Raw genomic sequence first — 15,096 nt, 5'->3', positions numbered from 1 at the left:
AAGGAATCCATTCTGAAGCACTTGGAGGAGAGGAAGGTGATCAGGAACAGTCAACATGGATTCACCAAGGGCAAGTCATGCCTGGCCAACCTGATTGCCTTCTATGACGAGAGAACTAGCTCTGTGGATATGAGGAAAATGGTGGATGTGATATACCTTGACTTTAGCAAAGCTTTTGATATGGTCTCCCACAGTATTCTTGCCAGCAAGTTAAAGAAGTATGGATTGGATGAATGGACTATGAGGTGGACAGATAGCTGGCTAGATCATTGGGCTCAACAGGTAGTGATCAACTGCTCGATGTCTAGTTGGCAGCTGATCTCAAGCGGAGTGCCTGGGTTCAGTTTTGTTCAACACCTTCATTAATGATCTGGATGATGGGATGGATTGCACCCTCAGCAAGTTCAAAGATGACACTAAGCTAGCGGGAGAGGGCTGGGGGGTAGGGCTAGGGTCCAGAGTGACCTAGACAAATTGGAAGATTGGGGGCCAAAAGAAATCTGATGAAGTTCAACAAGGACAAGCAGAGTCCTGCACTTAGCACAGAAGTATCCCATGCACTGCTACAGGCTGGGGACCAACTGGCTAAGCAGCAGTTCTGCAGAAAAGGACCTGGGGGTTACAGTAGACGAGAACCTGGATATGAGTCAACAGTGTGCCCTTGTTGCCAAGAAGGCTAACGGCATATTGGGCTGTATTAGTACGAGTATTGCTAGCGGATCAAGGGAAGTGATTATTCCCCTCTATTCGGAACTGGTGAGGCCACATCTGGAGTATTGCGTCCAATTTTAGGCCCACTACAGAAAGGATGTGGACAAATTGGACAGAGTCCAGAGGAGGACAACAAAAATGATCATGGGGCCGGGGCACATGACTTATCAGGAGAGGGTGAGGGAACTGGGCTTGTTTGATCTGCAGAAGAGAAGAGTAAGGAGGGATTTGATAGCAGCATTCAACTACCTGAAGGGGGGCTCCAAAGAGGATGATGCTAGGCTGTTCTCAGTGATGATAGAACAAGGAGCAATGGTCTCAAGTTGCACTGGGGGAGGTCTAGGTTGGATATTAGGAAAAACTCTTTCACTAGGAGGGTGGTGAAGCACTGGAATGGGTTACCTTAGAGGTTTCTAAGGCCTGGCTTGTCAACGCCCAAGCTGGGATGATTTAGTTGGGGTTGGTCCTGCTTTGAGCAGGAGGTTGGACTAGATGACCTCCTGAGGTCTCTTCCAACCCTAATCTTCTATGATTCTAATTAAACAGGGCTGATTGGCTCAAGGCCTCCAGATCCATAAAGTTGCTTAGGAACTATTAGAATCTACAAAAAAAACCCACTTAACTACCCCCTAACCCTGAAGGCCCCTAAACTCACATGGCACTTTAATTTTTGCTGTAAAAATTCCTTAGATGTCTACGTTTCCTCCTCTTCATGTATACACTGCTGCATCAGGCAGGTGTCTGGGAAGGTCTCTCACACCTAAGCCCCAGCAGGATCCTCAGACCAGGTGAAGGTAGGTGTTCCTCTGCCTCTCTCATCTGCAGGGCCTGAACTGGTAGGCATGCTAAGAGCACCCCTTACTCCACACAAAATAGCTAAGTGAGGAAGGGGAGGAGGAAGTGGCAACCTCCCTCATAATCTTTACCCCAGTAGTTAGGATACTCAGCCAGGTTTTGAGAGACATTAGTTCATGCCCCTTCTGTCTAATAAGGCAAAGGGATTTGAACAGAGGTTTCCCACCTTTCAGATACTTACCCAAGCCACTGGACTAGAGAGTCATTCTCCCTCTTTATATGGCCCAGTCAATATTTAATTGCTTAATACAAAGTTGGATGTGGTCAACAAGAGAGATTGAAGGATATGCACTTCAGATCATCCCAGAGCCCAGTAGTTAGGCTACTTACATGAGAGGTAGGAACCCTCTGTTCAAATCCCTTCTTCTCACTGGGAAGGGGAATTGAACTGTGGTATCCCAGATTTGGGGTGAGTAGCACCTAACCACTGGGCTAAAAGTTATAAGGGAGGCCCATTGCTCTTCCCTCATCCCAGCTGTTTGTGTGAAGTTGGTCAGATGCCTAAGCTGTTCTTGCAAGAACTGCACAGGCATTAGCATCTATGATAGGGTTCCGGGTTGTGGATCCCAAAGAGACATAGGTGCCTCTGCAACACCTAACTCTATGAGAGGGAGAGGGGCTAGGACACACCCCTCTTGTAGGCATCTGCTATCGGCTAGCTTAAGTGGCTCCCCACCTAGTGTGCTGGCATTTGTGGATTCCATTCTCAGCTACCTATACATGGTATAGGAAGCTGAGGTACCTAACCTGGGTTCGTGCATTCCAGTGATTTTCAAGACACCTAGAAGTGAGGTGTTGCAATGCCTAAGTCCCTTTGTGGAGTCAGGCCTTAGCCTTTAACAGGACAGGCCACGCTGTTGTTGTGGGGCTATTCTAGAGATGTTTTTTACCCAATGTACTAGCTACAAGAGGCAGCACCAAACTAATTATCCTTAAAAAATTGATGGACATAGATTCCCAGAAAACAAGCTTAACCCTCATAGAATCTCTCTTTGGAAATTCCCCATTATTTAAACTGCTGCAACTTCTGCATATAGATTAGACCTTCGTTTAATTCCCAATTCAAAACTGTGTTTATGTAGCCGTATGCATTGTTGTTGTAGCTGTGTTGGCCCCAGGATATTAGAGAAACAAGGTCGCTGAGGTAATATCCTTTATTGGACCAACCTATGTTAGTGAGACAGAAAAGCTTTCGAGCTTACACAGAGCTGTTCTTCAGGTCTGGGTATGTCAGATCTTTACATAGCTATCTGTTACTACAGTGCATGTGAATGCACCACAATATGGTCACTTGGTTTTGTTAGCATCTAACATTTTACTAAAGTATTTAAAAATATTTAGTATACATAGGTGGGGACTAACTCTAACTTTATAGTGTGTTTAATTTCCCAGCCTTTAACTTACCCTCACGCTTCATCCAGAAAGTAAGCATTGTTATTTTACATCAGGGAAAACTGAGGCAAAGATAGATTAATTGACATGCCTAATTCTACAGAACAATAGCATTGTGGGTGGCTGCAGATGCCAGGCAGTGGGAGAGAGATTCTTGTTGCTGCTCCTGCTGTACCTGACCTGCGGATGGTGCTAGTTCATGCATGAAGATCTGCATTTGAGCAAAGTAAAAAATTCCTCCCTAATCACTGATGGGAATAAAAAACAGCGTTCATGAAAAATACAATGAGATCAAACCACAAGTCAGATTTAGTGTATTTCATTCACAATGTCGCTTTTCCATTGTTGCCCAGCTATACATGAGCCTATCTTACTGGTGAAAATGATAACATTACTATATTACTTGAGAACTGTTCCTCTGCCATTTCCCCCTCTTGCTGTATTTCCCGATTCCGTATCCTGGAGCAATCATATACTAGACATGAACAGTGGAAACTGTTATTGTCAAGCCATTTCAGTTTCCTATTTGTATCTCTGCTGATGAAAATCACTCCTAAAGAGCTCTTGAGCTGACATAGTTGACATAGTAATCTGAGTGGAGAATAAGCTTTTTCTCTGATTTTCCTATTTGTACATTCCCAATAAATAGTAAGTGGTTATGCCAGCTGCAAATTTCACATGCGTTTTGATGTCATGTTCACTAAGGTCTCACAAATTGTTTTTTTTTTACTTCAACAACCTTCAATGAAATAGATGGCTGGCGTTAAGACATTTCCCAGTGATAGCAAAAGTAAGAGATTCTGCTATTGTAATTCCAGTACAGTCTACTGGCAATGTCATGAAAGAGTCATAACCTAAACTTGGGCTTTTTTTATACAGGACATTGTTCCCATGGGTATAATCTGGATTTTTTATATATACGCTTTTTGACGGTACGCCTCACCGTAGCATCTGAACACCTCACAATGATCAATGGATTTAGCCTCACAATAGGCCTATTAGCTAGGAATGTATTACTGGCATAGTTTTATAGGTGAGAAACGGAGAAATTCACTGAATTGCCAAAGTTCACACAAAAGTCTGAGATGGTGCCAGAAACTGAACTCACCTCTCCTGATTTTCTTGTCAGTACTGTCACCCCAAGGGCATCTTTCACAGGCTGGTATTCATAGAATATCAGGGTTGGAAGGGACGTCAGGAGGTCATCTAGTCCAACCCCCTGCTCAAAGCAGTACCAATCAGATATTTTTTGAGGATGACTGTGAGATGCCAAACCTCTCTCTCTACCCCAACCTGCTCATGAAGTGTGTCATGTTGTTCTAATGCTGTAGGACAAATCTGTATCCTATGTCATTTCCTGAAATCTGCACTCCGCTTGTGGCATGAGTGTCATGCTAGAGAGAACCTCAAAAAGGAGCGCTCTAAAGCATATTGTGAATACGGAATTAGGGAGTTTATCAGAAAAGGCCCTGAAATGTTTACTTTAGTGAATTAGGAATATGTGGATTGTAATAGAGTGAGAGAGCAGGGGTGTAGGGAACTGAGAAGATTCGGACATGGAGGAAGGGTACAGGACAGAGAGTGAAGAGGATAAGGGGGCTGAGGATGTTTATATTCCTAACACCTCCCCATCTAGGGTTCTGCATGTGTGGAATAGAGGTCTAGTATTTGTTTTCTAGGGTGGACTGTTTAGTTGGCTGGCAGTTCCTTGTTGCAACAACATAGCCCTAAGCTGGAACTACTGTATCCGCATGGGAGCTGTTATCGGGATGACTTTTTCTCTTCCCTTCACACCACATTTTGTGTGTACTGAGGGAATCATAGCATGCAGCACTTATGAGTTGAGGAGAGGCAAAACAACTGGAAATAACACCTAGATTACCAGAAAAGTTGTTAATTGTGTTAGAGCTGATATCGCTTCACTTTAGGGCTGAAGGGTGTAAGAAGAGCAAGATGTATGGGAATATTAGCACATGGGAAACATCAGTCTCATAAAAACCCATCCAGATAACTCCAATCTTGCTGATCACCACTCGAGAGCTATTTGGCTTGACAGCATGACTCTTGTCAATCAGAATCAGTAACAGGCTGTGCTGAATAAGAAACAATCACTCCAGAAGACACCATGTCCATATAAAGCATTTTGGCAGAGTGTAGGAGGGCATCAGCAGTCTGAAATGGTCAGGGAACAAAAAAAACCAGGGAAAAGGAGAGGGGACTGAACATGAAAAAGCAGAAGGGGGGGGAAGAGAGAGAGAAAGAGAGAGAGAGAGAGGGAAGAGTGGAAATCAGTAACAAAAAGGAGCAAGAGGAGAGCAGAAGAGGACAGGGAAGATTAGAAAAATGGATAAAATGTATCCTGATATAAAGGATTTCCTTCTTAAACTATAAACAGGAAGTTTCACAGCAGGAAAAGATGGTCCAAGCATCAGGAGGTGTCAAGAGTTAGAGGTTACTGACCCAAAGCAAGGATGGAAAATTGATAATTTAGACTGTAAGCTCTTTAGGGCAGCAATTGTCTTTTAATGAGTTCATAGAGCAGCTAGCAAAATGGGGCCCTGATCCTAATTGGAGTCTCAGGGGACTACCATAATACAATTAATAAAAATAACATCAGAGAAGAAAAGGAAAAGTGTCATGACGCTGTCTGGTACATATTATATTTAGGCACAGAGGCCTTATGTTTCAAAGGTGACCAGTGGGTTTAAGTGCCTCAGTTTCTGGGTGACTAACTTGAGATATCTTAAAGGGGCCTCATTCTCAAAAATGATTACCTGTCTTCTGAAAGCCAGGAACATTTAATATGTCCCATATTGGACACTCAAAAATTAAGGCACCCCAAAACATTAGTGGCAGCTGAAAATTTAAGCCATTACTTTTGTGCCTCTGAATCCATTAGATCAAAAATTGTTGCACCTACTGCCTCCATAATGTTTCTGTCTGAAATAGGACTTGTTTTTATTTAATATCCAAAATAGGCCCCCCTTTCCTGACTGGAAATCATGACAGTATTAAAAGGCATGTGTGATATAAACAACAACTTGACTTAAATACTTCCTATTGTTTGAGAACTTTGTTGTGTAAGATTTGGGATAGCCTCACTTCCCACAAGTGGCAAAGCCACGAAAGAGTTATGCAAGTCATCCTAAATGAGAACCAATAAAATCCCTGGACCACTGTCACGGTCTTGGACAAGCCAGACTAGGGAGCACTTGTGTCACCACCTGCCCTGTAACTCTGGGTGCCTGAAATTCCCTGCTGATGTGTCTCATAACCTGGCTGCCAGCAGCAAGGATGCAAGTCACAGCCTGACTGTTTGTGTGCTAGATAGCACTGTTTCAGCAGCTCTAACACCAACAGCCTGTCTGTCTACAGCCCCATAGAGGCTTCCACCAGCCTTGGTTACAACCAGCAAAGGGATATTCACAAGCTCCCAGTCCCAAATTCTCCCAAAACCATGGGCTCTACAATGTCCACTCCTCTTCTGGGCAGTTCAGAGAAATAGGTTTGTTTGTTCCTTTAAAGGGACAAAAAGCTCATCACTGCTGATTACCTGGTAGATACACTCTTCCCTTCAAACACAGCAATGAGTTAGTTTATAGTGAAAATAAAACAAATGTATTAACAACAGAACATAGGTTAAGTGATGCCAAGTAAAAGGAAGAAGGTTAGAAAGGGTTATAAGCAAATAAAAGTGAGAACATGTACCTCAAAGTCTAAAACAATCTAACTTTGTTCACCGTGGTTTCTCTCACCACTCATTCTTCTTCCCAGCCATGGCTGATTTTACCTCAGTCAGGACATTCCACCGACATACAAGATGTTGTCTCTCTCTGTCTTCCTAGGTAAAAGATCTTTGCCTAAGCAGGTTTATCATCTAGCTTCAGTTTCCAAATACTTCAACCCCCTCTTGGTTGAAAGACCCATCTTCCTCAGCTTGCAAGAGCTCTGGCATGTGTCAGCCAAAGATGTGATGTCAGCCAAAAATGGCTTCTGTTCATGCTTATATCTTCCAAAGTTCAATTACTTTGTTTCAAGAAGCAGGATGATTTCATGCTGTTCTACCCTTACTGTGGACTTTTGATCCCCCTGTGTGTAAATGAGGCTTCCATTGCTTTGATTCCACCATGCTTAATTAACATAGGTAAGTTTTCTCCTGTCTGGCGGGAGTGGAGGGGAGTTGTTTCTTCCTATTTGGCCACAGACTTTAAAGCATGATATCAAGTACCCACATTTCCTCATACAGTGTTAATACATACATTTCACAGTGATATTAATCATGAGTGTGTCATTAACTTTACTATCTACACAATATACCTAGACATAAAATGTAAAAACTTAAATATCTTAGAAACAGTAGCCAGTTGTTTTAATTGTCATATTTGAATTCAGCACATCAAAATACATAATAAATAGCACATTTTATCCCTGAAGCAGACAACTTCTCAAAAATTGTAGACCAGTGTAATTTTTGTAATATTTTACAGAGTTTCCCCCCCCCCCCCCAATAGCCTCAATAGCTTCAAGAAGGGGAAGAACTAATTATAACTGATACAGTTTTGGAAAGCACTAAAATGATGTGTTTCTATACTTAATAATCTTAGTTTTAAGAGTCTAATATCTCAAGATCTCCTCCCTCGGCTAATAGCAAGTATTGTGTGTCCCAAAGAAAAGTCAGCAATTTCCCTTTTATAGTGCTATAAATCTTTCATATCTAACCCCATCCCCTCTCACGGGTTGTGAGGTATTGAATCTTAAACCTACCACATGACCTATATGTCAGAAAAGTGTCAACTGAGGGATTAAATTCCACCACATGGTGGATCTTTGGTCTGACTTAGTATGGCAATTCCTATGTTCCCACAGACCAGTTAAGGTTGGCAGCATCTGTCTTCTCTTCTTAATGGGTTTGTGGCAATGGTCCCACAGGTCTGAAGGATTTTAGTCACCAGATTCATCAGACTAGCAGTTCTTTGGGGATCTGTGAACTATAAATCACAGGTTCTTTCATCCATACTGAGATTAGTTGGTCAAGAGTACAAACAGGTAGTACACTGCCAATACCCACAGACGATCTAATCCTGCAAACACATAGGATTGACATTTACCTCAGTGAGTAATGCCACTGAACTAGGTAAACACCAAGCCTGTGGATTTTACACCAGAATCAGGTATGTGTGTGCTTTGCATATGTGCGCATTAGAAGTCATCACTACACATATTTCACTAACATTATATGTACTGTATATGTGAGAAGTGCTTATTCTTGCTTCTGCTTTTTTTAATCTAGAGCTAGTCAAAAAACTCTTTTGCTGCATTTCATTCAGAGTACATCAGTGCTTAATTCTTACACAACTGGGGTTACCATAACAAAATAATCAGTGAGTTGTAGGTCAAAGAACCTGTGATTTATAGTTCACAGATCCCCAAAGAACCTTCTTATCCATTAACAGTGCGAAAATCTTTACAGTTGTGAGTAAAAATATAAATAAATAAATAAAAATTAAGAGATCCGCTGACATGAAGGGGATGCTTTGACTTTTGGCAGTGCAAATGTCAGTACACCTCTACCTCGATCTAACGCTGTCCTTGGGAGCCAAAAAAAAAAAAAAAAAATCTTACTGCGTCATAAGTGAAACCGCGTTATATTGAACTTGCTTTGATCCACTGGAGTGCGCAGCCCCGCCCCCCCCCCAGAACACTGCTTTACCGTGTTATATCCGAATTCGTGTTATATCGGGTTGCGTTATATCGAGGTAGCAGTGTAGTTTGGTCTTTTATGGTCAAAAATGTCTTAGGTTGCTCAGTTAAATTGTGAGAGCATGTCAGAACTTCATGCTTTCACCAAAAACCTCAGCTCAAACAGCTACATTTCAGCTACTTATTCTGTGGCACTTTTTTTTTCCTATGCCCCATTGAGATAGAATAAAATATTGAGAAAAGCATATGGCAAGCTTTCCGATATTTCTGAGTTTTGCTGGTAGCACTTGAAGGTTTAAGGTTACACACTATGAGAAAATAAAACCTTCCATTTAAATAAAGTGGAGCCTTAGAGTTAGTAGGTAAATACATATTTCCCAGTTGGCAGAAATAAACTATTGCAAGAGGCTTACACAGTCTAGAAAAGGTCTTTGTTTGAATAAAGCCATGATGAGAACACACCACAGACTATTTTTATAACATCATGATCTAGAAATGACGTTTCTAGATCATGATTAAAAAAAAAAATAGTTTTTGTTGCATTAACTAGAGCCATCAATTTTAGTGGGTTCCTTATAGTTGGAAGCCAAGTAATAGAAAAAAATTTGAAAAGGAGAGTGTATACAATAGTAGAAATCCAAAATTAGAAAGGGTGGAGTCCATTACTTGTCACGGTTTTATTTCACAACTGTAAAATAATGTCACAGTCTCCCTACCATAAAATTGAAAAGTGCTTTTATAGGTGGATTGGATATTTGGATGGAGGGGCCTCTTTGTAGTTCAACTGTCTATAGATTTTTATATTATTGTGCATCTTGAAAATGTTACCATCACCAATAATTATTGTGAAAGCAGTGAATCCCTGGGATTAAAAAGTACATTCATAAATTATCTGAATTCAAAGGAGTTAGTAGTTAATGTGAATTGAAATGGGAGTTTGGCCTTTGACTTTCATGGGAGCTGAAGCAGGCCCTTTGGGTATCACATGGGAAATTCCTGGTAGATATTAGGGACTAAAACCTGTATACCTCATAAAACACAGTATGCATTAAGCACGACCTCTCATGGGAAAAACCACAAGAAATGCTATTTTACGGGCCACAAACTTAGATCAATAGAAGAAATCTATCAGCTAAAAATTATTTAAGAGAAAACAGTTGTGTGTAAGTTAAACCATGATCAAAGCTGATTAAAAATGTAGGAGCTCCATCTGGTGTCCTATAGAGGAAGTGCAACCTGCCTTTCACTCATTTCTGAAAGGTTTCAGAGTAGCAGCCGTGTTAGTCTGTATCCGCAAAAAGAAGAACAGGAGGACTTGTGGCACCTTAGAGACTAACAAATTTATTAGAGCATAAGCTTTCGTGGACTATAGCCCACTTCTTCGGATGCATCCGAAGAAGTGGGCTATAGTCCACGAAAGCTTATGCTCTAATAAATTTGTTAGTCTCTAAGGTGCCACAAGTCCTCCTGTTCTTCTTTTTTCACTCATTTCTGGTATACTACTATTTTCTGCTTGTTTCAAATAGCCCAGGGCAATTTGAGGATGGGATTCTTACAGACAGCCTTTTAAAAGAAGTATGCCAGTAATTGCCATTACCTGAGTATGACTAAATTTTTTTTAAATGAAGTACTTTACAAAGGAAAAAAAATGATGCAATGTAACTACTGGCAAAAGCAGCTATTTTTGAAAGGCTAGAGAGGAGAAACTGATTACAGTAGATCATTATTTTATTCTATTTTAGAATAACACTGAAGTTGGAGGTTGAAATATGCCAAATAAATTATATTTCTGTCTGCAAAACATAACCAGTGCCTTTTGCCATACTAGTGTATTTAAAAGCAATTTAAAAAAAAATCCCAGAATCCTTGTCCTTCATGACATCACAATGAAGCACAGCAAGTTACAAAGAATTTCTGGTGGATTTAAAGAAAAACATATTTGATAAAGAAGAGATTCACTGATCAAGAATGTCAAGTCTATCACCTCAAAAAAGAACTAGGACTCCAGTACTAACTTATGGTAATTCTGTTATTCTAATAGCACTACTGGTTGAATTGAACGTGATTCAAAAGTTGAGTGTCTAACAAGGTTTCTAGTATCTGCTTCCCTGCAATACAGCTAGACAGAAACAATGATGCACAAAACACAAATTGTGAGAGTTGATCAGTAAAGTGATTACAACCATATGGATCTTTGACAAATATTTATATTGAGGTACAGATATTTTCCATATACACACAAAGCACTAACTTACCATCACTGTCTAAGTAGGCTGTTACCTTAAGTGTATGCATGTAATTACACTGGCCTACAATTTTTGAGAAGTCGTCTGCTTCAGAGATAAAATGTGCTATTTATTATGTATTTTGATGTGCTGAATTCAAATATGACAATTAAAACAACTGGATACTGTTTAAGATATTTAAGTTTTTACATTTTATGTCTATGTATATTGTGTAGATAGTAGAGTTTTAATCATAAGTTGTAAACCTAGGTCTTTTCATGTGTTTATGGTTGCTTTATATGATAATATTGCACCTGTCCTGTTTATGTAATACTTTAAAAATCAGCAAAAGGGTTATATAAATAAAATGTATTATGAAACAAAAGGCAAAAAACTATTATGTACATAGTTTAGTCCTATTCAGTGTCTACTCGGCGCTTCTTGGCTTGTCTCTTGTATTCATTAAATGGAGCATCTCTTGTCACTGTCCAGCAATAGTCTGCAAGCATTGATGGGCTCCATTTGCCCTGATAGCGTTTCTCCATTGTTGCAATGTCCTGGTGAAAATCGCTCACCGTACTCGTCACTTACTGCTCTGCAGTTCGGTGGAAAAAAAAAAATCTAGATGAGAGTGCAAAAAATGTATCTTCAGTGACATGTTGCAACCAAGGCTTTTGTATGCCTTGAGGAGGTTTTCCACCAACAACCTGTAGTTGTCTGCCTTGTTGTTGCCGAGAAAATTTATTGCCACTAACTGGAAGGCTTTCCGTGCCGTCTTTTCCTTGCCACACAGTGCATGGTCAAATGCATCATCTCGAAGAAGTTCACGAATCTGAGGACCAACAAAGACACCTTCCTTTATCTTAGCTTCACTTAACCTTGGAAATTTTCCACAGAGGTACTTGAAAGCTGCTTGTGTTTTGCCCATGGCCTTGACAAAGTTCTTCATCAGACCCAGCTTGATGTGGAAGGGTGGTAACAAAATCTTCCTTGATTCAACAAGTGGCGGATGCTGAACACTTTTCCTCCCAGGCTCCAATGACTGTCGGAGTGGCCAATCTTTCTTGATGTAGTGGGAATCTCTTGCACGACTATCCCATTCGCAGAGAAAACAGCAGTACTTTGTGTATCCAGTCTGCAGACCAAGCAAGAGAGAAACAACCGTCAAATCGCCACAAAGCTGCCACTGATGTTGGTCATAGTTTATGCACCTCAAAAGTTGTTTCATGTTGTCATAGGTTTCCTTCATATGGACACCAACTGGAATTGATGGCAAAACATTGCCATTATGCAGTAAAACAGCTTTAAGACTAGTCTTCGATGAATCAATGAACAGTCTCCACTCATCTGGATCGTGAACGATGTTGAGGGCTGCCATCACACCATCCATGTTGTTGCAGGCTACAAGATCACCTTCCATGAAGAAGAATGGGACAAGATCATTTTGACGGTCACGGAACATGGAATCCCTAACATCACCTGCCAGGAGATTCCACTGCTGTAGTCTGGAGCCCAACAGCTCTGCCTTACTCTTGGGTAGTTCCAAATCCCTGACAAGGTCACTCAGTTCACCTTGTGTTATGAGGTGTGGTTCAGAGGAGGAGGATGGGAGAAAATGTGGGTCCTGTGACATTGATGGTTCAGGACCAGAAGTTTCATCATCTTCCTCGTCTGACTCAAGTGAGAATGATTCTGGTGCATCAGGAACCGGCAGTCCTTCTCCGTGGGATACTGGGCATATAGCTGATGGAATCTTTGGATAATGCAGAGTCCACTTTTTCTTCTTTGACACCCCTTTCCCAACTGAAGGCACAATGCAGAAGTAACAATTGCTTGTATGATCTCTTGGCTCTCTCCAAATCATATTGGCACTGCAAAAGGCATAGATTTCCTTTTCCTGTTCAACCACTGGCGAAGATTTGTTGCACAAGTGTTGCAGCATATGTGTGGGGCCCACCTCTTGTCCTGCTCTCCAATTTTGCCGCCAAAATAAAGGTGATAGGTTTTTTTAACTATAGTGGTTATACTGCGCTTTTGTGATGCAAAAGTCACTTCACCACAAACATAGCGGAAGTTATCTGCACTGTTCACACAAGTATGAGGCATCTCTGCTCACTTTGGCTAAACAGAAATGTGTCCCTTTGCAAAATCAGACACTGACAAATAAGAGAGCACGACACTGTATGATTTCTAGAGCTGATCTAGGTCAATTTGTTCAGCAGAGTGATGTAAGCTTCGTTATGATTGCATCATCCATGACTTCTAGGAATAACATGATGCAATTCATATCATGTATGACGCAATACCAGCTTCAGATTGCATCATTCATTGTTTTGCCTAAAAAGCAAGTACTGTCCAAACCCAGTCATAGGTTTATTCATAGATCCAGTCAAAGACGTGTTTTAGTCATTTCTGGTTTAAATTGAGATCCCTTCCCTTTATAACTCACTTATCCTCCACCATTCCCAAGGCAAGGGTCGTATATACTGACCCAATAGCATATCTTGAAAACTATAGCCAATCAACAATTTTAAGCATCATTTTCGTTCTCAGTGACCCAGAATTAGTAAAGTTTGACTACATTTATTTCAGAAGCATTTTGGCTGTAGAGCAGTGTTATTAATGCACAAGAATTAAAAGACAGAGACCAGGTAAATCTACTCTTTAGATTAGTTTAGAAAGATATTTTGATTTGTACATTTATGATTATACTACAGTATTTTCTTCATTCATTATGGACCACAGTCTACAGTGCTCAGGTCAAATATGTGTTTTTAGATTTAACTCATTTTGCTGTAAGGACTGGATAGCCCCAGGGTAACAGGCAATACCTTTTACATTTAGGGAACTGGTTAGAATTTAACCAGGTCAGTACTTACTAAACATTGTGACCATATGATGGACAATTAATGGCTGCCATGTTTTGGCACCATGTAATATGTCTGTTTGCTTGCATAGATATAACCTCTAGCCAACAGCTCTACACCTATGGAAAAAAAAATCAGTCGGAGAGATAGACTAAGGCAGAACAGATTTTTTTGCATTATATACTCAGCTTCTAAAAATAAACAGTGTCACAGCTGACATGAAGGAATATTTCAAGATTAGCTCCTTTATAGCACAGTCAGATAAACAGAGATAGTAAGACCATTTGGCAACTCCCAATAACTAGAGCTGGTAAAACTCAGAATTTCAGTCCCACTGGAAATTCCAATATTTCAACATTTGTTTTCATTCTGAATTCACACACACACACACACACACACGACTGAAATATCCAAATTTTAATGGAATTAAAAAGGTCCAGAAACATTTGATTCAGAAATATTGAACTGTGGCATTTAGGTTCAACATTGAACCATGTCCCCCAGAGCCGATTTTTCAGTTTTGCCAAAATCTTTCAATTTTTCCATCAAGAAAATCAAAACTAAACATTTTGTTTTGGGTCAGGGCAAACCAAATCAAAACATTTTGGTTTGCTAAATGAAATAAATTGTTTCATTTTGAGTCAGTTGGACATTAATCTGTGTCTACCTCAGCTGCCATAGTGCCTCATGGGAGGCATAACTCAGGTGCCTCATGCCCGCTTTTGCTCCTTTCTGGGCCTAGCTCCATGGCCCGACTAACTTTCCCATGATGCACCATGATCATGGGACTCCCATGATGGACAGTGGCAGTTCAAACACACAGGAGATGCAATTCAGCACAAGAATCTGGCTCAGAGGATTTATTTATTTTTGGTGTGCAGAAGCTCCCTTTTCCATTGAAAAAACAGTTTGATGGAAAATTGTCAACCAGCTCCATCAACCTTATAAATGCCTATGGTCAAACTAGGTGATCTCCATTCAGTTCCCACTGGAAGGAAAGAGAGAGAGACACACACACACACTACTGCCAGCAGGGAAGACAAAGAATAAACTCTGCTTTCACTTCAAGGCACATTAGCCAATTCACATAAGATGCTTGCACTACTGCTGCTTGTGCTGTGTCAGTTCAGTCCCTGGAAAGTTTCAGGTTTTTATTGCAATCTACTATCTTTCACTGGTTCCAATCTGACTTTAAAATATCCTTCTGATTGGTTAGTTCCCAGTGGGCTTTGTTCATTGGCTCTCTCTTTGGCCACTAAATGTGCCTATAGGAAGTTCTCTCCCAGTGTTCTGAACTCATTGTCTGTGCAAGGCTTGCCTTTAGGATATACCCTGAAGTCTTTAAT

The sequence above is a fragment of the Chrysemys picta genome, chromosome 6 (assembly GCF_011386835.1).
Source record: "Chrysemys picta bellii isolate R12L10 chromosome 6, ASM1138683v2, whole genome shotgun sequence".
Lineage (NCBI taxonomy): Eukaryota > Metazoa > Chordata > Testudines > Emydidae > Chrysemys > Chrysemys picta.
Note: the sequence above shows the minus strand (reverse complement) of the source record.